This window comes from Schistocerca piceifrons, chromosome X (genome assembly GCF_021461385.2).
Source record: "Schistocerca piceifrons isolate TAMUIC-IGC-003096 chromosome X, iqSchPice1.1, whole genome shotgun sequence".
Taxonomy (NCBI): domain Eukaryota; kingdom Metazoa; phylum Arthropoda; class Insecta; order Orthoptera; family Acrididae; genus Schistocerca; species Schistocerca piceifrons.
Genome location: NC_060149.1, coordinates 167,807,752 through 167,833,176, shown reverse-complemented (window position 1 = coordinate 167,833,176; position 25,425 = coordinate 167,807,752). Strand labels below are relative to the sequence as shown.

Sequence of the window (25,425 nt, the reverse complement as noted above, 5' to 3'; positions counted from 1 at the left end):
CGTGTAACCACTCCGCCACAGAGCGTGCATTACGAACAGGTGTTCGATTGTGTTGAAAGATGCAATCGCCATCCCCGCATTGCTCTTCAACAGTAGGAAGCAAGCAGGTGCTTAAAACATCAATGTACGCCTGTGCTGTGATAGTTCTACGCGAAACAACAAGGGGGCAAGCCACCTCCATGAAAAACACGACCACACCATAACACCATTGCCTCCGAATTTTACTGTTAGCACTACACACGCTGGCATATGACGTTCACCGGGCATTCGCCATACCCACACCCTGCCATCGGATCGCCACATTGTGTACCGTGATTCGTCACTTCACACAACGTTTTTCCACTGTTCAATCGTCCAAAGTTTACGCTGCTTACACCAAGCGAGGCGTCGTTTGGCATTTACCGGCGTGATGTGTGGCTTATGAGCAGCCGCTCTACCATGAAATCCATGTTTTCTCATCTCCCGCCTAACTGTCATAGTTCTTGCAGTGGTTCCTGATGCAGTTTGGAATTCCTGTGAGATGGTCTGAATATATGTCTCCCTATTACACATTACGACCCTCTTCAACAGTCGGTAGTCTCTGTCAGTCAACAGACGAAGTCGCTCTGTACGCTTTTGTGCTGTACATGCCCCTTCACGTTTCCACTTCACTATCACATCGGAAACGGTGGACCTAGGGATGTTTAGGAGTGTGGAAATTTCGGGTACAGACATATGACACAAGTGACACCCGTTCACCTGACCACATTCGAAGTCCGTGAGTTCCGCGGAGCGTCCCTTTCTGCTCTCTCACGATGTCTAATGACTACTGAGGTCGCTGATATGGAGTACCTGGCAGTAGGTGGCAGCAAAGTGCACCTAATACGAAAAACGTGTGTTTTTAGGTACTCCGGATACTTTTGATCACATAGTGGAGTTGAGGGTGGCGATGAGTAAAATATCCTCCTGTGGTTGTATCAGAGATATGATACAACACTTTCCATCAGTTATCATACATTCCAGATGGCACCTAGACAGAAAATGTCAGGAATATGTAACTAGTGTTTTGTTTAGCACGTGAGTCAGTTAATATCTCGTATTCAGTGTTGTGTATTTTGATTTCAGGTTCGTCAAACAGCTAGAACTTTTTCATTTGCTCCAGCTCTTGTATTATTTCTTCTAAGCAAAGATCCATATTTTCCGCCATTCTAATGGTTTACCGCTTTCACTTAAAAATATATGGAGAGTTGAATTACGTACACTACAACAAAAGATTAGCTATGTACATTTCCATTAAAGTATCCCAGCAACATTGGACCACGGACTGGTTATGATCAGTTAGTATTCAAGGTCTCTTCTATTCTATATAATTTATCCGATTTCTGATTTGCCAAGCAAGTGGAGGTTCTTCATTTGCTGCAGTTCTTTTACCACGAACTCCACATATTCCACCATTGTCTAAGGTTACTTTTGAACCTATCACTTAAGAATATCAGGAGAATTGAAGTACATACACCACAGCAAATGATTAGCTATCTATTTCCTTCAATGTAACCCCCAATTCACCAGACGAACACTGTCACAACACCACGATGTTATGGCAATGTTTGTCCAGTGAATCAGGGATACAGTGAAGGAAATATATGGTTAACCGTTTGTTGTTGTGTAGGTAATTCAATTCTTCTGACATTTTGAAGGGAATGGCTAAAAACAAGCCTGGTACAATAGCGGTATATGTGCAGTCCCACATGGAGGAAGTGATTAAAGCGCTGGTGCAAATAGAGAAGCCCAAGTTGTTTGACAAAGCCAAAAGTAAAAAAAAATAAATAAATAAATTATAAACGAGAGAAATTTTTTTGGATACAAACTAATGATTTCTAGCTGGTTGTGAACACTTGTAATCGGCACAATATAGTTGTATTTATGTTTAAACATAATGCTTTTATGTTTACATACCGATGGGTAGTGAGATTGATAGTAGTGGGAAGAGCATTGAAATCTGAAGCGACTTGCAACACTGATTGACAAATTGTTCAAAATATTTTAAAGAATAGGATGGGATGATGGCAGCAAAGCTCTGTCAAAACTAATCAACCAATACAGTGCTTCTTTGCGAATATGGCTTGTGAAATGTGCTTCAGGCATTATACATGTCACATCGCCACCAGACTGAAAAATATCAGGATTATACAACTAGTGTTTTTTTTTAAAGAGACCATTCACTTAATATGTTGTATTCAACTTTGTGCATAGTGATATGAGGTTTATCAAACAACTAAATCTTCTCCATTTGCTCCATTTATTCTGGGCAAAATTAAATACTTATACCACAAGAAAGGATTACCTATATACGTCCTTCAGTATATCCCCAAGTAAAAGGACCAACACAGTCGTTACACAGTGGTATTTCCTACAATATATGTCAACTCACTGGACTAACACTGCCATAACACCACAGTAAGATCGAGATATTTTAAAGGAAATACATTGCTTATCGTTTGTTGAGGTGTAAGTAACTCACTTCTCCGGATACTTTGAAGTGAAGGGTTAAAAGTTAACCTTATACAATGGCACAAAATGTGGACTATCACGCAGAAGAAAAGGTAAAAGGGCTGGAACAAATGGAGGAGCTCCAGTTGTTCGACAAATCTGAAAACACAGATTATAACGAGAGGAAGAGTTTGAATACAAACCGATGAGTGCCAGTTGTAATCAGCACAATATAGTATGTTTATGTGCGTACATAATACTTTCGTATTTTACATGCCGATGTATAGTGATATGATATGTGTAGTAATCTTCATGATAGGGGGAAGTGCATATGAAATGTGAAGCGACATGCAACTCTGATCGATAAAATATTGAAAAAATTGCAAGGCATGTGATCGGACGATGACACCATAGCCATGTTGAAACCTGTCATTCACTAAAATGCTATTTTAGCGACCTTGACTTGCTAAGTTTCCTTCAGTTATCAAATATTGCAGATCGTCTGCAGCCTGATATTTTCGGGAATATGTAGCTAGTGATTTGCTTAGCACATGATTCAGTTAATATGTTCAATTCAGTGCTGTGTACATTGATTATTGATTTCGGATTTGTCTAACAACTGTACTTCCTAAGTATGCCCCAGTTCTTCCACACGAAGTTCCACAGATTCTGCCGTTGTATAAAGTTAGTTTTGAACGATTCGCTTCAAAATATCAGGAGAATTTAATAATATACAGAATGTGTATTGCAAATCTACCCCACACCAAAACTGCAAACAGTTTTTTGTTTAACACACGATGCAGTTCGTACGCTGCATACAGTGTTGTGTATATTGACATCGGATATATGAAACCACATTAGCTTATTCATTTGTTCAGCTCTTTTATCATCTCCTCCCAGGGAAGCTCCATGTATTCCACCACTGGACACCTTTCCTTGAATATATCTCCAGTTCAATAAGCCAACGCAGTCATAACACTCTGGTGTTAGTAACACTGTGGTGGTATCACATCTTCATCCACATCTACATAGATACTACGCAACCCACCGTACGATGCGTAACGGAGGGTAGGTACCCTGTACCACACTACTAGTCATTTCCTTTCCTGTTCCAGTCGCAAATAGCGCGAGGGAAAAACGACTGTCTACGTCCCACCACAACAAACGCAGTGTTATGACAGTGTTTGTCCAGTTAATTTGGGGTACATTGAAGGAAATATGTACCTAATCGTTTGTTGTGGTGTTGGTTATTCAATTCTCCTGAAATTTTGAAGTGAAGTGGTCAACTAAAACATTGCGGGATATGTGGAGTTCCACAAGGACGAAATGGTGAAAGAGCTAGAGCAAATGTAGAAGCTCCAGTTCTTTTTTGAAAAATCAGAAATCAGACGAATTATAAAGCAATGTAAAGACTTTGTATACAAACTAATCATAGCCAGCTAGTGGTGAAGATGTGCATCTGTCATCAACGCAGTATACACACATAAAAAAAAGTTTTGCATCACCTCGGTTCCGAGACTTCCGCAACTGTACAGATAATTGGAATAGAGATCAACATAAACATCGTTTCTGCCCCTTTTGTTGCTCATGAAAACCAAATATTGCATGTTGTACCACCATACAGTGAGACCTTCGGAGGTGGTGGTGGTCCAGATTGCTGTACACACCGGTACCTCTAATACCAAGCAGCACGTCCTCTTACATTGATTATCCCACTCCTCAATGGCGATTCGGCGTGGAGCCCTCCGAGTGGTTGGTGGGTCACGTCGTCCTTGAACAGCCCTTTTCAATCTATCCCTGACAATTTCGATAGGGTTCATGTCTGGAGAACATGCTGGCCATTCTAGTCGAGCGATGTCTTTATCCTCAAGGAAGTCATTCACAAGATGTGCACGATGGGGGGCGCGAATTGTCGTCCATGAAGATGAATGCCTCGCCAATATGCTGCCGATATGATTGCACTATCGGTCGGAGGATGGCATTCACGTATCGTACAGCCGTTACGGCGCATTCCATGACCACCAGCACCGTACGTCGGCCCCACATAATGCCACCCCAAAACAGCAGAGAACCTCCACCTTTCTGCACTCGCTGGACAGTGTGTCTAAGTCGTTCAGCATGACCGGGTTGCCTCCAAACACGTCTCCGACGATTGTCTGGTTGAAGGCATATGCAACACTCATTGGTGAAGAGAACGTGATGCCAGTCCTGAGCGGTCCATTCGGCATGTTGTTGGGCCCATTTGTACCGCGGTGCATAGTATCGCGGTTGCAAAGTTGGATCTCGTCATGGACGTCGGGAGTGAAGTTGCGCATCATGCAGCCTATTGCGTACAGTTTGAGTCATAACACGACGTCCTGTGGCTGCACGAAAAGCATTATTCAACATGATGGAGTTGAAGTAGGGGTTTCTCCGAGCCATAATCCGTAGGTAGCGCTCATCCACTGCAGTAGTAGCCCTTGGGTGGCCTGAGCGAGGCATGTAATCGGCAGTTCCTGTCTCTCTGTATATCCTCCATATCCGAACAACACCGCTTTGGTTCACTCCAAGACGCCTGGACACCTCCCTTTTTGAGAGCCCTTTCTGGCACAAAGTAACAATGCGGACGCGATCGAACGGCGGTATTGACCGTATAGGCATGGTTGAACTACAGACAACACGAGCCGTGTACCTCCTTCCTGGTGGAATGGCTCGAACAGATCGGCTGTCGAATGGTTCAAATGGCTCCGGGCACTATGGGACTTAACATCTGTGGTCATCAGTCCCCTAGAACTCAGAACTACTTAAACCTAACTAACCTAAGGACATCACATACATCCATGCCCGAGGCAGGATTCGAACCTGCGACCGTAGCAGATCGGCTGTCGGGCCCCCCTCCATCTAATAGGCGCTGCTCATGCATCGTTGTTTACATCTTTTGGCGGGTTTAGTGACACCTCTGAACAGTCAAAGGGACAGTGTCTGTGATACAATATCCACAGTCAACGTATATCTCAGGAGTTCATGAAACCGGGGTGATGCAAAACTTTTTTTGATGTGTGTAGTTAATTTTATGTTTCTTCATAGTACTTTTGTATCTGGCTATCGATATGTAGTGATTTCCATGGTAGTGGGAAGTGCATAAACTGTGTGAACCGACTTCTAACACTGATAGATAATATGTTGTAAAAATTTTATAGTGTAAGATCCGAAGATGAGTGCACACCTCTGTCGAAACTTGTCATCCATCAAATACCATTTTAACGGTATTGGCTTGTGAAGTTCCCTTCAATTATCATACACTGGAGAGCCTCAGAGTGACAATGTCAGCAAAATATAGCTAGCGTTTTATCTGACACATGATTCAGTTAACATGTTGTATTTATTGTTGCTTACATTTATATCGGGTTTATCAATCAACTTGAGCATCTCCATTTGCTCCAACTCTTACTATTTATTGTGGCAAGCTCCACATATTCTGCCACTTGTATAAGGTTTGTTTGAACCCTCCACTTGAAAATATCGGGAGTATTAAATTGCCTACACCTCAACAAACGATTAGCTATACAGGGTGAGTCATTAACTATCGCCAGATAGAATAACTCCAAAAAATATGATAGTCGCTGAAAAGTTTATGGGGACAAATGTTGCATGGGACAACGGGGGTCACAATATGATGTTGGTCTTTTGTTGCTAGGTGGGGTCGCGTCGGAGATATGAAGGTCAACTTTTTTTTAAAGTGGGATGCTATAGTTTGATACTTATTTTCTGATAGAAGCTATCGAGATGAATCCAATGATATGTAACAGTAAGGTGTTTGAAGGTGGACGAAGGTCAAAAAGGCGGCATGAAGGTCCATTTACAGAAGGTGTTCGAAGTGATGACCATTGGTATTAGTGCAGTGCTGCAATCTTCTTATCACGGATTGAATGGTATTACTTATGACTTCGGCACTTATCGAAGCACACGCTCTGACAATTCTCTCTCGTATATCGTGCAAATAGTAAATATTAGCCTAATACGGCGTATCCATCTAACGTGCCATTGACATGCAAACATCATTCGATTTGTTTCGAAATACAACACTAATAGGAACGGTAAGACTAGTATCGTCGAATCAAGCGAATGTGAATGATGTATTCCTTGGAAGAACAAATCGATAGGCTTCTCATTTACGGAGTAGGTCAACGAAATTCAGTGAGAACTAGGGACTTATACGCTGAAAGGTATCCTCAACGTAGTCACCCTACACGTCGTACATTTAAATATGTGTATGATAAATTGAGAACAATTGGATCTTTAACACATCGGAAATATATCCGGCAAAGGGAAGTTACTAACGAGGAAGCGGAATTTTGTACTCTTGCCACTGTGGTTCGAGATCCTTGTGTTAGTTCTCGTCAAATCGCAAGGGACGCTGACATGAGCCAGGTTAGTGTTGTTCGTGTTCTGAATCGTCATAAATACACTCCTGGAAATTGAAATAAGAACACCGTGAATTCATTGTCCCAGGAAGGGGAAACTTTATTGACACATTCCTGGGGTCAGATACATCACGTGGTCACACTGACAGAACCACAGGCACATAGACACAGGCAACAGAGCATGCACAATGTCGGCACTAGTACAGTGTATATCCACCTTTCGCAGCAATGCAGGCTGCTATTCTCCCATGGAGACGATCGTAGAGATGCTGGATGTAGTCCTGTGGAACGGCTTGCCATGCCATTTCCACCTGGCGCCTCAGTTGGACCAGCGTTCGTGCTGGACGTGCAGACCGCGTGAGACGACGCTTGATCCAGTCCCAAACATGCTCAATGGGGGACAGATCCGGAGATCTTGCTGGCCAGGGTAGTTGACTTACACCTTCTAGAGCACGTTGGGTGGCACGGGATACATGCGGACGTGCATTGTCCTGTTGGAACAGCAAGTTCCCTTGCCGGTCTAGGAATGGTAGAACGATCGGTTCGATGACGGTTTGGATGTACCGTGCACTATTCAGTGTCCCCTCGACGATCACCAGTGGTGTACGGCCAGTGTAGGAGATCGCTCCCCACACCATGATGCCGGGTGTTGGCCCTGTGTGCCTCGGTCGTATGCAGTCCTGATTGTGGCGCTCACCTGCACGGCGCCAAACACGCATACGACCATCATTGGCACCAAGGCAGAAGCGACTCTCATCGCTGAAGACGACACGTCGCCATTCGTCCCTCCATTCACGCCTGTCGCGACACCACTGGAGGCGGGCTGCACGATGTTGGGGCGTGAGCGGAAGACGGCCTAACGGTGTGCGGGACCGTAGCCCAGCTTCATGGAGACGGTTGCGAATGGTCCTCGCCGATACCCCAGGAGCAACAGTGTCCCTAATTTGCTGGGAAGTGGCGGTGCGGTCCCCTACGGCACTGCGTAGGATCCTACGGTCTTGGCGTGCATCCGTGCGTCGCTGCGGTCCGGTCCCAGGTCGACGGGCACGTGCACCTTCCGCCGACCACTGGCGACAACATCGATGTACTGTGGAGACCTCACGCCCCACGTGTTGAGCAATTCGGCGGTACGTCCACCCGGCCTCCCGCATGCCCACTATACGCCCTCGCTCAAAGTCCGTCAACTGCACATACGGTTCACGTCCACGCTGTCGCGGCATGCTACCAGTGTTAAAGACTGCGATGGAGCTCCGTATGCCACGGCAAACTGGCTGACACTGACGGCGGCGGTGCACAAATGCTGCGCAGCTAGCGCCATTCGACGGCCAACACCGCGGTTCCTGGTGTGTCCGCTGTGCCGTGCGTGTGATCATTGCTTGTACAGCCCTCTCGCAGTGTCCGGAGCAAGTATGGTGGGTCTGACACACCGGTGTCAATGTGTTCTTTTTTCCATTTCCAGGAGTGTATCATCCTTATCATATCAGTCTTCACCAAGAATTAACTGGTATGGATTGTATGCGTCGCATTGAATTCTGCCGATGGGCTCAACATCAGATCCAGAGGGATGACACAGTTATTAATTTGATTTTATTTACTGACGAGGCTACATTCACGAATCATCGAAATGTTAATTTGCATAACATGCACTATTGGGCAACTGAAAATCCATGTTGGCTGCGGCAAGTTGCACACCAAAAACCGTTGTCGGTGAATGTATGGTGTGGGATTCTGGAGGGCACAATTATAGGCCCCTATTTCATCGAAGGAAATCTTAATGGTAGGAAATACATCACATTCATGGAAGAAACATTAGGTCTGTTATTTAAAGAAATATCTTTAGGAACAAGGAACGGAATGTGGTATCAACACGATGTGTGTCCGGCACATTTTTCGCTGATGGCTAGAAATGAGTTGCACAAACAATTTCCAAATCGTTGGATTTGACGCGGAGGAGATGTATCGTGGCCGGTTCCTTCGCCAGACTTGACGCCTCTAGATTTTTTCTTGTGGGGATTCGTGAAAGACATTGTTTATAAAGACGTTCCAACTACACCTGAAGATATGCGAGAGAGAATTGTCAGAGCATATGCTTCGATAAGTGCTGATGTGAGAAGGAACACCTCACAGTCTACGATAAGAAGATTGCGCCAATGCATTGATATCAATGATCATCACTTCGAACACCTTCTGTAAATGGCCGTTCATGCCACCTTCGTGACCTTCGTTGACCTTCAAAGACCTTACTGTTACGAAACATTGGCTTCGGCTCGATAGGCGCTATCAGAAAATAAGTACCAAACCATAGCATCCCATTTAAAAAACGAAGCTAATCTTCATATCGCTAACGCGATCCCACCTAGAAACAAACAAACAACGTCACATTATGTCCCTCATTGTCCCATGCAACATTTGTCCCACAAACTTTTCAGCTCCTGTCATACTTTCGGAGTTAGTACTTTCGGAGTTAGTCTTGGTGGCAATAGTTAGTGCCTTACTCTATATATATATATATATATATATATATATATATATATATATATATATATATATCCCAATTCACCCGAACATCACCCTCAATCTTACTCAGGTGGAGGAATATGTGGAATTTCGCACAGAAGAAGTGATGAAAGAATATGCCGATGTCTAGTGGTGCATGAGGTAGTGCGAAGTGCATATGCAATGTTAAGCGACATGGAAGAATGATGGACACCATGTTATAAAAATTTTAAAAGCATCCTATCCCATGACGACAGCATAACTCTGTCGAAGCTGGTCATCCAATAAAATGCTTTTCTAGCGATCTTGGCTTCTGATGTTTCCTCCAGTTATCATACAGGGTCGATCGCCCCCAGGCGGACAATGTCACGAATATGTAACTAGTATTTGGTTTAAAACGTGATTCAGTTAATATGTTGCATTCAGTGTTGTGTATATTGATTTTGGATTTGTCAAACAACTTCTTGTTTTTAGCGTGTCGATGACAACCATTTCAACCATTTCAATGAAGCGTAGCGCCTCAGCAAGGAGCATTGTTGTTGACCTTGCTGATGCCCAGTCCTCTTGGATCGTGATGACTGACGAGGTAGAGTAAACAGGGCAATGAAGGGAATGAACCACCGTCTGCTCAGCCCCACATGCACGGAACACATCTTGGTTATTGCAGAGTCCCCATTTTAACATGGAAGTTTTACTTCGACCAAAGCTCACGCGAAGACGATTTAGTGATCTCCGTGTTGGTCATGACAGGCTATTTCCTGGGTGTAGCTCCTCTTTCGGTGGTATCCAACTACTTTTAGTTTTTCCTGCCACTGTTGAAACTCATCTACCTTTGACTTCATTAAGGTTGAGGTACTTGAGACGAAGCTTTATCTGCTGCGAAGGCGTCGAGCAACAGGTTCACGTCGATATAGGGGCTGTCTGTCATCAGTGTAGACTTTGCTCAGATTTCGCTGTTACTACCCGCCTGATAACGGGTGGAGCTAATCCGGCCAGGTTTAGTGTCAAGTATCTTGTCGCCTGGCGGCGAGTTTGGTAAAGAGCAATATCAACCTGGCTCTACTGGCTGGACTGATACAATACAGGGGAATCATATTGTCCTTCTGGATAGCAGAAGGCTAAAGCCATGTGTGCTTCTTCCCAACTTGCGCCTTTGAGACTTTAGAGTTTTTTTTACGATACTGATTTGTGCTGCGACCTTCGTTATGGCTCTGTCACAATGTTCCTTGAATGTCAAACTTGTATTAAGAATAACCCTGAGGTAACTTGGGGCTGAGCAGTAACTGAGAGTAGTTCCCTGCTGTGAGACTTTTAAACTTTAGTTTGCATATTTTTTACAGAGATGGAAAGTGCTAACTACCGTTTTGCTTCGGGCTGTTGGCCTCTTAATAATTTCCGATGTCTTCAGGGACAGACGGAAGCTGTCTTTGAACGCTTTCAGATGTCTTATGGTGGGCAGAGGGGGCCATATCGTCAGCATAAACAAATTAGGTTCAAGCGTTATTACTTGGTTGGTCGTTGGCGTACACGTTAAATAGTTTGGAAGCAAGTAAGCTTCCTTGGGGATGAGCATTTTTGTTTTGCACCACTAAATTTTGATGTTTTGGAAACTAACATAGGATCTTCTGCTGTTGAGAAGCTCTGCAGTGATCTTCATGAAGCCATAATCTTTTCTTGTGACACCTCTGGTACAAGTGTCCTAATGTCTACCGTGTCGTAGGCCTCACTCAGGTCAACAAAGGAAAACACCGGTGGCAAGACCTTTCTCTAAGCCGTCCTCGATATAGTGGGTAAGATTCAGTACCTGCCTTGTGCAAGACCGACCAGGTCCGAAGCCAGCTTGTTCTTTTATGAGCTTATCTTCTATGATTGGGGTGAGATCAGCTAGAAGAATTCGTTCAAGTAGTTCGAACGGATGGAAGAACAAAGATATAGGCCGGAAATTTTTTTGGGTCGTCTGATGATTTTCGTGGCTTGATCAGAACGACATCATGAGCTTGTCTCCAGTGCTTAGAAATGTTGAACATTCCCAGTGTGTTGTTGAAAATTTGGCGGAGGCAGCCAGTACTCCTTTAGAGGCAGTGATAGCATTTCTACACGTACCTTGTCTGCCCCAAATGTTTTACCATCTTTTAGAGCTCGGATACAATTAGCGATCTCTTCTGTTGTGATGGGGTGGCAGATGCTGTCAGTTTCTGATTTTATATCGCTTGTTACTTTACAAGTAGTCTTCAGGCGTTTCTTGCTGCACTTCCCAGTAAGTAGACGTTGATGGGCGATTTCACTTGCAGTGACGTTTCTTAATCGTAAAGGTTTGTGAGGGCCATTGGATAATGTCTTTATTGTGGGCGATGCGTTCTTGTTGTTGTGAGTAACGTCGATGTCTGTCACGAGCCTACACAACTCAGTTCTGCGAGTGGGACCTATTCTCTGCACTAGCGTCTTACCCATCTTTGCATCAGAGAGGGTCCACTTTAAAACTGTGCAGTATCCGGCGTATAGTTCCACATCGTCATGGTGTGTAGCTGGTTCTGTAGGCCATTAGGATGCTCTGACGCGCAGGTTTAATCGGGAGATTGAAGAATGCATAGTAGCTCTTTTGATGTGTCATGATGTGTAGCTGGTTCTGCCGCCCCTTTGGATGTTCTGACAAGCAGCTTTAAGCAAGAGCTTGAAGAATCCATTGCAGTTTTTTTGGATGGGAATCTATTTCCAGCACTATGTCTTCAACAATTTCGGCAAGACATCTCACTTGTCCTTTTTAAAGTTGAATCTACAGCTGAAGTGTGCGACTTGAGGTTGTAAAACGGTTTTAATGGTGCACATAACTGATATGTCTTGTGTGAAGGGTACTGCTGCTTTTTATTATTTGACTGATTTCACAGATGCAAAAAGGAGAGCAGGGTTGTAGATCTTCTCCCATCGACACCAATAGAATATCTTTGGTTTGTTTCGGTGATTAATGAGTTTGTGTTGTTGGTCCTCTGCCCACAACTCAACTTCAAGTTAATTGTTGTTACACGCATTATATCCCTAATCAATGTGGTGGCTGCTGAATTCACCGATAATTACTTGATTTTCTAGTTGTGATGATTTCCTGGTGGTTGTAGCACAATATTAGCGACAGATTGTATGTAGACAGAAGTTTCATCGTATTTGTCACGTTCTATAGTTAGGCTTTTGATGTAGTCACCATCTGCTAGACAAACGGATTTTATCACTAGGCTTCGTTTGCAGACTGTTGCACTTCCACACTTCGAGTGAGGTCTTTCTATGTAACTAGTCTCACGCCATCAATTCTTGGTCGGCAGTCGTTTGTACTACGTTGTGTTTCTTGTATGCATAAATTATTACAGTCATGTTTGTGATATATGTCAGATAAATAAAATTGATACCAATAAAACTGATTTGGCTGTTGAAAATCTCTCGATGTAATCGAGTTTAGCCTAACGGGTGGTCTTAAAAGAATATATTGTGTAAATCATTGGTTGTCATCGTGGCGAGAGGTTTGGCCAGGCCAATGGCACTGTTACCAGGGGACGCCGGGTGTTTTGCTTCGTGGTAAGAACACCGCACGTGGAGGCACCTCTCTTGTCCCCCAACTGGAGCTTCTCCATTTGCACCAGCTCTTTTACCATTAATTCCGCCCGAAACTCCACATCCCGCCATTGGAAAGTTTAGTTCCGTACCCTTCACTTCTCAATATAAAAAGCACTCAGTCTTCAGGCCACGAGTGGCCTACCGGGACCATCCGACCGCCGTGTCATCCTCAACTGAGGATGCGGATAGGAGGGGCGTGTGGTCAGCACACCGCTCTCCCGGTCGTTATGATGGTATTCTTGACCGAAGCCGCTACTATTGGGGTGAGTAGCTCCTCAATTGGCATCACGAGGCTGAGTGCACCCCGAAAAATGGCAACAGCGCATGGCGGCCTGGATGGTCACCCATCCAAGTACCGACCACGCCCGACAGCGCTTGACTTCGGTGATCTCACGGGAACCGGTGTATCCACCGCGGCAAGGCCGTTGCCTCTCAATATAAGGAGAATTGAATTATCTACACCACAACAAACGTTCATGCATAAATAATTCCTTCAATATATCCCAGTTCACTAGACCAACACTGTCATAACACCATAATGTTATGACAGTGTTGGTTCGAATCGGGAATTATTGAAGCAAATATATAGCTAATAGTTTGTTGTGGTGTAGTTAATTCAATTCTCCTGATATTTTGAAGTTAAGGGCCAAAACTAAAGTCATACAATGGCGGAATATGTAGAATTTCGTGCGGAAGAAATGGTAAAAGAGCTGCAGCAAACAGAGAAACTCCAGTTGCTTGACAAATCCAAAATCAGACAAATTACAAAAGAAAGAAAACACTTTGAATACAAACTGAAAAGTGCCAGCTGGTGGTGAACATTTGTAACCAGCTCAATATCGTTAAGTTTATGTTTGTACATAACAGTTCTATGTTTGATATACTAATGTGTAGTGATCTTAATGGTAGTGGGATGTGCATATACAGTGTGAAACAACTGGCAACACAGATGAACATAAAGTTGTAATAATTTTATAGCATAGAATCTAATGATGACAGTATAATCCTGTGGAGACCGGTGATCATGCTTTTCATCAATCTTGGCTTATTAAGTTCCCTGCAGATATCATACACAGCAGATGCCCCCAGACCGACAATCTCGGGAATATGTAGCTAGTGTTTTATTTAACACATGATTCAGTTCGTGTGTTGTATTTAGTGCTGTGCATATTGCTTTCAGATTCGTCGAACAACTGCAGATTCTGCATTTTCTCCGGCTCCTTCATCATTACTTCTATGCGAAAGACGATATATGAGGCCATTATGTAAGATTGGTTTTTATCCCTCCACTGAAGTAAATGTAGCTAACCGTTTGTTGAGGCATGGTGTTTCAAATCTCCTGATATCTTGAAGTGAAGGTTTCCAAACAAACCTTAGACGATGTCAAAACATATCAAGTGTCACGCAGAATAAACTATAAAACACATAGTGCAAATGGAGTAGTTCCACTTGTTTGATAAAATTGAAATCAGATACATTGTAAAGAAGAGAAAATGCTGATAACTGCCAGCTGGTTGTGAAAATGAACATATGTAAAGGCGCAACAGAGTTACACTTATGTTTGTACATAAAACTTTTATATTGGAAACGCCGTTGCGTAGTGTTCTTCTTGGTAGTGGGACTTGCAATACTTACAGACAATATGTTGTGAAAATGTTATAGCGTAAGTTTAGATGATGATAGCATAGCTGTGTCGAAACCGATCATCCAATAAAATGCTTTGCAACGATTTTGGCGTGTAAAGTTTCCTTCATTTATCACACACTGCAGATTGCCCCCCAGACTAACAATGTCAGGAATATACAACTAGTGTTTTGTCAAACACACGAGTCAGTTAATAGATTGTATTCAATGTTGCGTATATTAATTTAGAGTGTTTATGAAGATGTATGTTCTAGGAACCGATTTTTGCGATTGTGGTATGTATTTGGACGTTTATGGCAACAATTATCTCTCGGTTCATTTCCGTCTATTACGTGTTAGTCAATATTATTTTTCGTTCTGTATAAGTAATTTAAATTCTGAATACGTTTGGTTAATGTTGGTTCCTCGTCTAATGAATAGTGCGTTTCAGGTGGTGAGTGTGAACATTAGTGTATGTATTTCGCAGTAGCAGTTGAATACTGTTAAATTAATGAGTGACTGCCTTTATTGCCGCTCTGTGACCAAGCAATTTGTGTGAATCTGGTAATCGAGGAGTGTTAATGTTGATAGGACCAGAGAGTTCAAAATTTATAAAGTAAATACACACGACGGTGTGTTCGATCACCCTACTATTGTAAAGATTATCAAATGTAAATGCAGCTAGTGTAACTATCCGCCATTTTGAGTAATGTAACAATGATGAAACTATTGAGGAGACTGTCCAGCACTGTGTATGAATGAACTGATGGCTCAAGTGTATGATTGTGATATGAGCAGCTCATTTAGATATTGGCAAGGGAACCTTCTGGCTTCTTTACCTGATAATTTATTTCAGTGGGGTCAAGGGCTAAAGGAAAAATTGATTTGGTGATGGCACATCATACCTTGTTCAGTGTAACATTCCCCAAATAAATTTTTGTCCCGATTGCTGAAGTGACGAGAGGAGTCTGCCTGAGGCTGGGCTGTGTCCTGTCATTTTGAATTCATTTCTTCATGTTGATATGTTTTTCGAAAAACTGACGAGATGGTGCTTGTGATGTTAAACTGATTCACAAGAATTGGTGAGTGGTTACGTTATCCACCCGCAGTTTCACTTCATCTTTTCCTTCTAATTTCTTGTAGATTCAAGCGCAGATAGTGCATGTTCTTTGTACCGCCAACTGCATGCTAGTTTTGTGATTCTGGGTGAGCAGCGGGAACAAGCGGAAGGAGGAAGTTGGTCGCCATAGACCTGGTGGCCATCCTGAAGGGAAGATTTCTAGGGCAGCAGGGAGTCAACAACGGCTGAGTGCTGCAATAGCAGGCGCCAGGATGATGCTATCAGCAGCGTTCCTCGTCTGTACAATGGAGTAGTACCTGTGGATTCGGGGCTTTCTCAAGAAACGTAGATATGGACAGTGCTCGTATTTCAGCTGGGCCAGATAATATTTTTCAAAGGATGCCGTCTGGAATGCTTGCTGAAATTGTTTTCACCTAGATAGGATCTTTCAGTGTTCAGTGAGAAACAGACGCATTTTTGTAAAATACTTTGTATTCTGTTTTTTGGGAGCAGAAAGTGCCAGTTGGATTGAGCATGGGAAATACTTGTACACATGTTTTTTGATGTGTTGGAATGTTGCCCATCGATTCATTCAGAAAACGTCTGTAGGTAGGAGATGTAACTTTGTCGTTAAACATTCCATTGGACAGAAGTTTGAGAGCTATGCCTCCGACTGATAGAGGAAGGTGCAGAACTCTGGAGTGGAGAAGCTGAGGAGCCTCGGAGGATAAGGTGAAAAGCACTCTTGGAGTGTAATTGTCTCAGGTCTTGAGTTTCTTTAAGCACTTTTTGTGCTCGCTCCGGAACTAGAAAATTTCAAACAGGTGACGTTTGTAGATGTGAAGGACATCCGAGATGAGGAAAATCTGACCATCCATCAATTGATGTCTGAGGATCATCCAGTTGCGGAAGTGCACGTCTTGCACCTTTATTTTTCAGCAGTCAGTTGGTAAGATGTGTCTCCGGCACGGGGTTAAACTTAGGTGCGATCAGACCATCGATTTTATTCAATTTGTAACCATCGTTTCTTACATGTAAATGTTCGTGTGGGTCACCAATGAATTGCTGGGTAAAGTGTGGTGCCTGGGACTATGGATAACATCGTGGTCAGATTCGTGCAATCACTCACACAACCAGCTACTAATGATAAATTCTGTGGTTATCTTTCATATCCAATATGGTATTATTAACTTGCGCGACTATTACCAGAATGGTTTCGTGGCCCTTGTACTGTGCTAATTATCTGTATGAACGTTTGTTTATGGTATGATCTCATTATTGCATCAGATTTTGTGACATCAAATAACTGTACTTTGTTGACATCATGTGAACGCATACAGAGAAAATAAATCTTGTAATTCCACTGTCCCTTGAATTCAACGTAAGTATATAGAAATTATATCTCATTTCATGCTACATACTGTAAAAGTAGAGGTACCGAGGCTGTAACCCGTTTACTTGGGCCTGGTTTCTTATTATTTAAACAATTAATTGTCATTAAAAAACTAGCATTTCCGCTGTGTAACAATTTTAAGAAATAATTGGGTTCATGGGAGTTATGTCTCACGTAGACCCAGCTAGAGTTAACTCTTCTATCGAACTTCAATTTGGAGCCTTGTGGGCCGGCCGAAGTGGCCGTGCGGTTAAAGGCGCTGCAGTCTGGAACCGCAAGACCGCTAAGGTCGCAGGTTCGAATCCTGCCTCGGGCATGGATGTTTGTGATGTCCTTAGGTTAGTTAGGTTTAACTAGTTCAAAGTTCTAGGGGACTAATGACCTCAGCAGTTGAGTCCCATAGTGCTCAGAGCCATTTGGAGCCTTGTGGTGATCTTGCAAGTGTCCCTTTGTCCACAGCAGGCTGTGATCTCAGCTACTTTGGTCTCATGACACGTTGTATTTGGCAGTTGGTGTAACCGTTTGTATGGAATACTGCCTGCAGGTTCTGCAATTTCACTGTTTGACCGTCCTCGTCCGAGAATTCGCGTGCCCTGTGCACTAGTGTGCTTACAAGGGAACCTCCCCATCGCACTCCCCTCAGATTTAGTTATAAGTTGGCACAGTGGATAGGCCTTGAAAAACTGAACACAGATCAGTCGAGAAAACAGGAAGAAGTTGTGTAGAACTCTGAAAAATTAAGCAAAATATACAAACTGAGTAATCCATGCGAATGATATGCAACATCTGGGACAGACTGAACTCAGGAGCGCCATGGTCCCGTTGATAGCGTGAGCAGCTGCGGAGCAACAGATCCTTGGTTCAAGTCTTCCTTCGAGCGAAAATTTTAATTTTTTATTTTCAGACAATTATCAAAGTTCAGGCACTCACACATAATCAACTTCGCTCTCCAAAATTCCAGGACATGTTCAGATTTGCTTGGTCATATGCAGTATTTCTCGGTCTACACACGGAAAAATTTGAAAGCGTTAAAAACATATGTTTTGACAGAGTACAAGGAAAAGTGAGCGCCTGTGAAACTGTTGGATTCATTTGTTGCAGTTTATGTGACAAACTCTTATATTTTCATCACTTTTTTGGGAGTAATTATCATAACCACAAGAAAACCTAAATAGGGCAACATAGGAGAATGTTTTTACCCATTCGCCAAGTGTACAAGTTATGTGGGTGGACAACATATTCCTGTCATGTGACGCACATACCGTCACCAGTGTCGTATAGAATATATCAGACGTGTTTTCCTGTGGAGGAATCGGTTGACCTATGACCTTGCGATCAAATGTTTTCGGTTCTCATTGAAGAGTCACGTCCTTTCGTCTACTAATCGCACGGTTTTGCGGTGCGGTCGAAAAACACAAACACTAAACTTATTACAGTGAACAGAGACGTCAATGAACAAATGGACAGATCATAACTTTGCGAAAATAAAGAAAAATTTTTCGCTCTAGGGTGATTTGAACCAAGAACCTCTCGTTTCGCAGTTGCTCACGCTAACCACGGGACCACAGCGCTCGTAAGGTCACATTGTGCATGATGTTGGCTATCTTCGCCTGGACTACTCAGTTTGTATATTTTGCTTATTTTTTCATAGTTCCACACAACTTCTTCCTGTTTTCTCGATTGATCTGTGTTTAGTTTTTCAAGGCCTATCCACTGTGCCAACTTATAACGAAATCTGAGGGGGGTGCGATGGGGAGGTTCCCTTGTTAGAACATTTTCTTGTTGCGAAGATGCATGACAGCTGCAAGTGCAAATGCCAGTTTATGGTATACGCTTTCTCCTAGCGTGTTATCTGTACTTCATTTGACGATCACATACAGAAGTGAAAGTTCACTATTTCTTCTGTCTCCATCAGGATTTTGATGTTAGGTGCAGCGAATTCAGGCTTTGTAGGAAGTATTGTAAATGATGTCACCCGTGTGGCCACATTACGAATGTATCATGTACATATTAAAAAAACTCAAGGGCTTCTTTCTTGAATGCCTCCGTAAATATTTTGGCCACGACTGATGATAGCGGGCAGCTGATCGCCACTTCGTCTGTTCCTAGTACTTTCCTTCAAATAAAAAGTAGGTTAACATAAGCACAAGTACAAACAGTTACGTTAAAGCACACCGTTAGCTCTTCTTGGCCCAGTCGAAATTTCTGAAGCTGCTGGATGAAATGTGCCTTATTCCACACTGGTACTGGCAAAGGGGATGAATATCTTTGTTAGTTGTTTAACTAATTCATATGTTGGTATGCCTGTATTACTAACAATTGGGCAGAGTGCCTTTCCTTCCTTGTGGACTTAAAGACTACCTTAAGGTCCAGGCGAACACAGCATCTACTGTAAACCGACGTATACAGATTTCTACTTGGATGCCGCCAGGTGTCATGCACCATCACAACGAGTAGGTGTCCTAAGCACACTAGTGCGCAGTGCACACGAAATCTTGGACCCAGACAGTCTAACAGCCGAATTGCAGCATCTACAGGCAGTGTCCATGCGAACGGTTACAGCAACTGCCAGAGACAACGTGCCATCAGACCAAAGAAGTATTGACTACAGCCTACTGAAGGTGAAGATGAACTTGTTGCGTCGGCAATTTTTTCATACGCCTGGAACATCTCAGCAAAATCGGAAGGATGCACCAGAAACATAACGTCAACTTTCTGTTCCGCCCACCAGCAGAGACGAAAGCCTTATTGGGATCAGTCAAGCATGACCCAGACTTCGGAAACTAGGAGTCCACTGCAACCGCTGCCAGGGCAGGGAAATTTACGAGGGTCACTCCATAAGAAATGCACAGTATTTCTGTAAAAATACAGTTTTCATTCTGCATGTGTGAAAGTTTTACTGTGTGTAGATACATCCTTCCCGCTTGTTTTCAAACTTAGTTCAACCTGTTCCCGTGAGTGGCGCCGTCACAGCATGTGTTCAAGATGGCTGCTACACTTGACGTTCGTCAGAAACAACGTGCTGTTATAGAATTACTGTGCTGTGAAAACGAGACAGTGGGAAACATCCACAAGAGGTTGAAAAAGGTGTGTGGAGATGCTGCTGTCGATCGCACTACAGTTAGTCGATGGGCAAGCAGGTTACGTGGTGAAAGCGGGCACGGCAATATTGAGGATTGTCCTCGCAGTGGTAGGCCTCCTACTGCACACAGTCCAATGTGCAGAGAGTTAACGAATTGGTGACTACTGTCAGACGCATCGCAGTGAACGAATTGTCATTCTACGTTGGGATAGGGGAAGGAAGTGTTTGCAGAATACTGGAAGTGTTGGCGTTAAAAAGGTTTGTGCCAGGTGGGTTCCCAGGATGTTAACAGTGGCTCACAAAGAAACAAGAAAAACGATATGCAGCGAACTTTTGGAACAGTACGAGAATGGTGGGGATGAGTTTCTTGGAAGAATTGTGACAGGTGATGAAATATGGCTTCATCATTTTTCACCAGAGACGAAGAGGCAATCAATGGAGTGGCATCATGCAAATTCACCGAGGAAAAAAAAATTCATAACAACACCTTCTGCTAGAAAAGTTATGGCTACGGTGTTTTTCGATTCCGAAGGAATGCCAAGTGGAGCCACGATAAATTCTGATACACATGTGACGACACAGAAGAAACTTCAAGCTCGATTGAGTCGTGTTCGACCACATCGGTAAAAGCAGGATGTTTTGCTGTTGCACGACAATGCACCGCCACATGTCAGTCAAAAACCATGGAAGCGATCACATAACTCGGATGGACAACACTGAAACACTCGCCTTACAGTCCTGACCTAGCTCCATATGACTATCATCTCATTGGGAAACAAAGATTCTCTTCATGGAACAAGGTTTGAAAATGGCCTCCCTTGTGCATGCTGTCAAACAGTGGCTCCAACAGGTTGGTCCAGAATTTTACCGTGCGGGTATACAGGCGCTGGTTCCAAGATGGCGGAAGGCAGCTGAGAGGGATGGAAATTATGTGGAGAAATGAAAATATCGTTCCTAAAGGATGTATCTACACACTGTAAAACTTTCAAACATGTAGAACAAATTATGGATATTTAAAAAAAAAATAGTGTGCATTTCTGTTGCAGTGACCCTCGTATGTAGGTCAGGCTATCTGGCAGTGCAGGCGAGCATAAACGGCACACAGAAAACGAACAGCCGACGACGCCCGCTCCGGAAGAGCACTGCATCTCCCACGGGCGTGTCAGGCGTTAGGATCACACCAAGTTGTTGCAACAGTTCGACACTTTCTGGGACTGCATTCTAATAAATGCCGTAGAAATCCATCTTCACAAGGCACTAGTAAATAAAGACAACGGTTTTCAATTAAGCAATGTCTGGGACCCAACATTGAGTATACTCAAAGCACAACGGTAATTTACGTGGAAATCCGGTCCCGTCGTCGCAGCTGAAGAGGAAAGGGGATTATTGTCACCGCGCTGGCAGAGATTCGCGTCCAGCAGCGGGGCTGGGGCCAGCGGATCGAGTCCCAGGGACTGCTTTCCCCACAACTGCCCTTGACATTTGACGCTTAAGCTGCATGGCAACGATTTTAATGGGACTCAGTTTCTGTGAATGGGCCGTGAATAATTTCACTCCGGATGCCTTACGAAGTGCTATGCTCTCTGATGAATCCTTGCTGGCAAATTTTGGAGCAGTGAACCGTCATAATACGTATTACTGGATAACAGAGAATCCTAGGCTGGTGCATCATGTCGATCATCAAAGGAGGTGGTCCATTAATATACGGTGTGGAATCATTGAACATGAAATTATCACTTCGCACCATTTCCGACGTCCTCTAACATGTAAGACGTATCGACCTTTAACGTCAATAATTTTGGTGCCGTCATTGAAACTGTCAGTCTAGACACGAAAGGCCGTAGTTGGATGCAGCATGACGGGCACCCAATCCATTTAGGGCATGGTGTTGTGCGGGAAATACAACCGGTTTTCTGGAAGACGGTAAGGACGTTGTAGACCTCAGGAATGGACCGCACGGTCCCTCGGTTTACCACCAGCAGATTTCTTTTTGTGGGGATATCTAAAGAAATGTCTTTATATCACCTGTAACGCCGCCACTATTTTTTGGGCGTTACCACAGAAACTAGCAGGTCAGCCTCAGAAGTGAAAGGCAGTCGGAAGACGCTTCCGTGCCAGCATGTAGACTTGCCGTTGGTGGGGAGGCTTGCGTGCCTCAACGATACAAATAGCCGTACCGTAGGTGCAACCACAACGAAGGGGTATCTGTTGAGAGGCCAGACAAACATGTGGTTCCTGAAGAGGGGCAGCAGCCTTTTCAGTAGTTGCAAGGGCAAGTCTGGATGACTGACTGACCTGGCCTTGTAACAATAACCAAAACGGCCTTGCTGTGCTGGTACTGCGAACGGCTGAAAGTAAGGGGAAACTACAGCCGTAATTTTTCCCGTGGGCATGCAGCTTTACTGTATGATTAAATGATGATGGCGTCCTCTTGGATAAAATATTCCGGAGGTAAAATAGTCCCCCATTCGGATCTCCGGGCAAGGACTACTCAGGACGACGTCGTTATCAGGAGAAAGAAAACTGGCGTTCTACGGATCGGAGCGTCGAATGTCAGATCCCTTAATCGGGCAGGTAGGTTAGAAAATTTAAAAAGGGAAATGGATAGGTTAAAGTTAAATATAGTGGGAATTAGTGAAGTTCGGTGGCAGGAGGAACAAGACTTTTGGTCAGATGAATACAGGGTTATAAATACAAAATCAAATAGGGGTAATGCAGGAGTAGGTTTAATAATGAATAAAAATATAGGAGTGCGGGTAAGCTACTACAAACAGCATAGTGAACGCATTATTGTTGCCAAGATAGACGCGACGCCCACGTCTATTACAGTAGTACAAGTTTATATGCCAACTAGCTCTGCAGATGATGAAGAAATTGATGAAATGTATGATGAGATAAAAGAAATTATTCAGATAGTGAAGGGAGACGAAAATTTATTAGTCATGGGTGACTGGAATTCGACAGTAGGAAAAGGAAGAGAAGGAAACGTAGTAGGTGAATATGGATTGTGGCCAAGAAATGCAAGAGGAAGCCGCCTGGTAGAATTTTGCACAGAGTATAACTTAATCATAGCTAACACTTGGTTCAAGAATCATGAAATAAGGTTGTATACATGGAAGAACCCTGGAGATACTAGAAGGTTCCAGATAGATTATATAATGGTAAGACAGAGATTTAGGAACCAGATTTTAAATTGTAAGACATTTCCAGGGGCAGATGTGGACTCTGACCACAATCTATTGGTTATGAACTGTAGATTAAAACTGAAGAAACTGCAAAAAGGTGGGAATTTAAGGAGATGGGACCTGGATAAACTGACTAAACCAGAGGTTGTACAGAGTTTGAGGGAGAGCATAAGGGAACAATTGACGGGAATGGGGGAAAGAAATACAGTAGAAGAAGAATGGGTAGCTCTGAGGGATGAAGTAGTGAAGGCAGCAGAGGATCAAGTAGGTAAAAAGACGAGGCTAGTAGAAATCCTTGGGTAACAGAAGAGATACTGAATTTAATTGATGAAAGGAGAAAATGCAAAAATGCAGTAAGTGAAGCAGGCAAAAAGGAATACAAACGTCTAAAAAATGAGATAGACAGGAAGCGCAAAATGGATAAGCAGGGATGGATAGAGGACAAATGTAAGGATGGAGAGGCTTATCTCACGAGGGGTGAGATAGATACTGCCCACAGGAAAATTAAAGAGACCTTTGGAGGTAAGAGAACCACTTGCATGAATATCAAGAGCTCAGACGGAAACCCAGTTCTAAGCAAAGAAGGGAAAGCAAAAAGGTGGAAGGAGTATATAGAGGGTCTATACAGGGGTGATGTTCTTGAGGACAATATTATGGAAATGGAAGAGGAGGTAGATGAAGATGAAATGGGAGATATGATACTGCGTGAAGAGTTTGACAGAGCACTGAAAGACCTGAGTCGAAACAAGGCCCCGGGAGTAGACAACATTCCATTAGAACTACTGACAGCCATGGGAGAGCCAGTCCTGACAAAACTCACCATCTGGTGAGCAAGATGAACGAGACAGGCGAAATTCCCTCAGAGTTCAAGAAGGATATAATAATTCCAATCCCAAAGAAAGCAGGTGTTGACAGATGTGAAAATTACCAAACTATCAGTTTAATAAGTCACAGCTGCAAAATACTAACGCGAATTCTTTACAGACGTATGGAAAAACTGGTAGAAGCCGACCTCGGGGAAGATCAGTTTGGATTCCGTAGAAATGTTGGAACACATGAGGCAATACTGATCCTACGACTTATCTTAGAAGAAAGATTAAGAAAAGGCACACCTACGTTTCTAGCATTTGTAGACTTAGAGAAAGCTTTTGACAATGTTAACTGGAATACTTTCTTTCAAACTCTGAAGATGGTAGGGGTAAAATTCAGGGAGCGAAAGGCTATTTACAATTTGTACGGAAAGCAGATGGCAGTTACAAGAGTTGAAGGACATGAAAGGGAAGTAGTGGTTGGGAAGGTAGTGAGGCAGGGTTGTAGCCTCTCCCCGATGCTATTCAATCTGTATAGTGAGCTAGCAGTAAAGGAAACAAAAGAAAAGTTCGGAGTAGGTATTAAAATCCATGGAGAAGAAATAAAAACTTTGAGGTTCGCAGATGACATTGTAATTCTGTCAGAGACAGCAAAGGACTTGGAAGAGCATTTGAACGGAATTGACATTGTCTTGAAAGATGAACATCAACAAAAGCAAAACAAGGATAATGGAATGTAGTCGAATTAAGCCGGAATTAGATTAGGAAATGAGACACTTAAAGTAGTAAAGGAGTTTTGCTATTTGGGGAGCAAAATAACTGATGATGGTCGAAGTAGAGAGGATATAAAATGTAGATTGGCAATGGCAAGGAAAGCGTTTCTGAAGAAGAGAAATTTGTTAACATCGAGTATATATTTAAGTGTCAGGAAGTCGTTTCTGAAAGTATTTGTATGAAGTGTAGCCACGTATGGAAGTGAAACGTGTACGATAAATAGTTTAGATAAGAAGAGAATAGAAGCTTTCGAAATGTGGTGCTACAGAAGAATGCTGAAGATTAGATGGGTAGCTCATATAACTAGTGAGGAGGTATTGAATAGGATTGGGGTGAAGAGAAGTTTGTGGCACAACTTGACTAGAAGAAGGGATCGGTTGGTAGGACATGTTCTGAGGCATCAAGGGCTCACCAATTTAGTACTGGAGGGCAGCGTGGAGGGTAAAAATCGTAGAGGGAGACCAAGAGATGAATACACTAAGCAGATTCAGAAGGATGTAGGCTGCAGTAGGTACTGGGAGATGAAGAAGG

General features: G+C 43.3%; 1 protein-coding gene and 1 pseudogene across 1 annotated transcript in view; both read right to left on the bottom strand.

Moving 5' to 3' along the window:
- The window catches only part of LOC124722080 (glutamate [NMDA] receptor subunit 1), a 350,427-nt gene that overhangs the window by 162,473 nt on the left and 162,529 nt on the right, over positions 1 to 25,425 (bottom strand). The gene's annotated exons all lie outside the window — the stretch shown is intronic.
- On the bottom strand, positions 13,281 to 13,398 carry LOC124723611 (annotated as a pseudogene).